General features: G+C 35.5%; 1 non-coding gene across 1 annotated transcript; it reads right to left on the reverse strand.

Annotated features, from left to right (window-relative positions):
• Positions 1-873: 873 nt before the first annotated feature.
• On the reverse strand, positions 874-992 carry LOC145417118 (5S ribosomal RNA). The gene has a single exon (XR_013900420.1). It is a non-coding gene; the product is annotated as a 5S ribosomal RNA (ribosomal RNA).
• Positions 993-3,560: the final 2,568 nt, after the last annotated feature.

Below are 3,560 nucleotides of genomic sequence, written 5' to 3' on the forward strand. Positions count from 1 at the left end.
AACCTTACCAAGTACACAGATGGGTAAATAATCTTTATAACTGCACTTTCCATAGTGAGAGTGAAGTAGTTACTGATTTAGGTAGCGTGTGTACGACTCTCCTTTGTGTATGTATGTGTGTGTGTGTGTGTGTGTGTCCTTACTTAATTGTTCTTACCTACTTATATCTTTACATGAAAGAGTCAGGCACGTACTGTCCGATAAAACATTATTATCATACATGTCCCTAAATTTATTAGTTGATTTGGCACACACTATTTCATTCGGTAGTGCATTCCACTAACCAACTGTCGTATTTGGGAAACTGAATTTCCTTATGTCTTTATCGCCTCTCTTTTTAAGTACTTTTTTGCTGTGTCCTCTTGCTGATGCTTCCCCATACGTTATATATACTGATTTATGTCTATTTTCTTTTTCCCTGAGATGCATTTATAAAGCATAAGCATGCCTCCTTTTTTCCTTCTCTCCTGTAGTGTTGGTAGATTCAGTTTTTCAAGTCTTTCATCGTAGTTTAGATCCCTCAAGCTTGGTATCCATCTTGTAGCACCTCTTTGTACTTTTTCGATCTTTTCTATGTGTGTTTAGATGAGGATTCCAGGCTACTGACGCATACACCAGGGTTGGTCTGATGAATGATGTTATTATCTTTCTCAGCATATCTTCATTTATATATGTGAATGCTATTTTCACGTTAGCAAGCAGTGTATACATGTTACGTACCTTCTCACTGAAGTGTTCAGGCGCAGATAGTATATCATCATTCATTCATTGCCAGACGCCATGTATCCCAGACGGGGTGGCCAAGGGCTTAGAGTTAATTGTTTTACAGGGAGGGGCATTAATCCTCCACCAACCCCACTTGACACGTAGGGATGCCAACAGCATCTGGTGTTCCCAGGCGGTCACCCATCCAAGTACTAACCAGACCCAACGTTGCTTAACTTCGCTGATCGGACGGGAAGCGGTGTACTCAACGTGGTATGGCCGTTTCTGATATATGTAGGGTTGAACTTCCTAACTTATAATCCTAGTCTGGTCTTTTTTCACACTTACCCAACCTAATTACATGACACTTGTCTACAATAAATTCCATTTGTCATTAATTGCTCCATTCATGAAGTTTATCTAATTCTTCTTGTAGCTCTCTGCAGAAATATGTGTTAGTAATTCTCCTTTGTATTTTTGCATCATCAGCAAACATAATTATTTAGATATCTTCCATTTGTAATGTTTCTATGTTATGTATATATACTGAAAACATAAATGGTGTCAGCACTGAGCCCTGTGGAATTCCACTAGTCACTTCCCTCCATGATGAGTAATTTCTCCTTAGTACTATTCTCATTTCCCTTTTTCTGAGATAATCCTGCATCCAACAATACAGGTTGCCTTGGAATCCTCCTTGATGGTACAGTTTCCATAAATATTCTTTGGTGCAGTACTCTGTCAAATGCTTTCTTGAAATCTAAACGAATACTGTCCACCCATCCTTCTCTTTTCCGTAATGTTTCTGTAACTTTGTCATAATAGATTAATAGATTTCTAGCACATGATTTTCCCTTCTTTAAACAGAACTGCCTTTCTGTTATCATACTGTGTTCTTGTAGATGGTTTTCCCAAACTTTTCTGATCAGCTTTTCTAGTATCATACAACACTGGTCAGTGATACTGGTCGTTAGTTTAGTGGATTCTGTTTATTCCCTTTCTTGATTAGGGGAACAAAGTTTGATTTCTTCCAAATATCCGGTAGTTTACCTTGACGTAAGGATACCTGCAATATTAAATATAAAGATCTGCTTAACTCTTCTGCACATTCATGTAGCACCCAACTGAAATCCCATCAGGACCATATGCTTTTCCTTGTCTAATTTACTTAACTCTTCCTGTACTTCTATTTTTGGATATTTGTATATCTGGTAATTTGTGTGGGCATGCCTGTTCCATATAATCTCTTTCAACATTATTTTCTGTAAAATCTGGTTGGAATTTTTTTATTTAGTGCTTCACAAATATCTTCCTCTTGTGTATAGATGATCCCCTCGTCAGTAATGGACTGTATTTTATCTTTAACTTTGGCTATGCTTTGGATGTAACTGTAAAATAGCTTAGGTTGATCACTGCTTTTATTTATAACGTCCTCCTCAAACTATCCTTGAGTTTCTCTCCTTATCCTTGTATAATCATTTCCTGCCTGTTTAGAGTTGTTACATGCCCTCTAACTATTGTGACTTCTGTGTGTATTCCACTGCAAATCTCTTTTTTTCTTTTGATTTTTTTTTTATATTCTGTATTAAATCATTTCTTCATTTTCATTTCTGTTTCTTTTTGCTGAAGGATGTAATTTTTTATTTATGTTTCATATAATTCTCAGAATTTTCTATATATAACATTTAACTCTTGTCCTCTAAGCTCTTTTTCCCATTCTGTTTCTAAGAAGTACCTCTTCAGGTCATGATAGTATCCCTTTTTGTAGTTTTTGCTCTGTTTGTAACACTCATTACTGTTAACTATGTTATATACAACCCGAAAGTGGCAATTTAATATTGCATTGGTCACTTTTGCCACATGGAAGGTGATGCATTATAATGTCAGTATCATTTTCTTGCCTAGTAATTATAAGATCTAGTACTGATGGATCATCAAGTCCTATTTTTCTGGTATTTTCCTTTCTATATTGTGTTAGGAAAAAACCCTGCATAACATCAAAGAGCTTTTGATCCCAACAGCTTTCGTGGCTTCTTACATCTAAAGTTTTCCAATTTATGTTTGTATTGAAATCTCCAGTTAATGTAATTCTTTTAGACTTCTCTTCCCTTCTATGTAGTAATGCTCTTAAACTCTGAATTTTATTTTCTGCCGGGTCTTCATATTCGTCTCTTTCTCGAGTGTTTGTTTTGGGTGGCATGTATAAAGTTGCCACAATTACATTCCCTTCAGATGTGCTACTCTCTACTGTAATCAGTTCTACTTGTGAGGGTATATCTAGCTCTACTTCTCTGATTTGTAGATTTTCCTTTGTTAATATTATAATCCCTCCTCCTTTTCTTAAATTTCCGTTGTTTCTCCATATATTGTATACCTCTAAGGTTCGGGTATCGTTTGATATCTTTGTGGTAGATATTGTTTCAGTTAGGCAAATAATACGTGGTTAATTTTCTTTGGTTTAGTGTTTTATCTCTAATAATTTAGACACCACTCCATCTACATCTGAGTACATCAACTTAATCTTGTTTACATATCGTACTTGCCATAGCTTGAGTCTACTATCTTCCTTTTTATTCCCTGTTGATTATGTACCACTTTCGTATCTGCAATCCAATTACTTAAAAAAAAAAAAATCATTCTTCTCTTCCTTTGATCTTTCCTCGTTCTTTGTTTTTGTTTCTTCCCTTTTCTCCTTTAGTATTCCCAATTCCTCTGTAGTTAAGCATTTTTTTATCCAAACTTTTTTCAATTCCTCCTTTTCTATAAGCTTCTTTACAATTTTTAGTATTTCCTCCACAGTGTTCACACTCTGGAAGGTTACTTTCAGAGGCCTTGACTTATTTCTCTCATATTTC

The sequence above is a fragment of the Coenobita brevimanus genome, chromosome 13 (genome assembly GCF_032717465.1).
Source record: "Coenobita brevimanus isolate Jiangsu-jjx chromosome 13, ASM3271746v2, whole genome shotgun sequence".
NCBI classification, from domain to species: domain Eukaryota; kingdom Metazoa; phylum Arthropoda; class Malacostraca; order Decapoda; family Coenobitidae; genus Coenobita; species Coenobita brevimanus.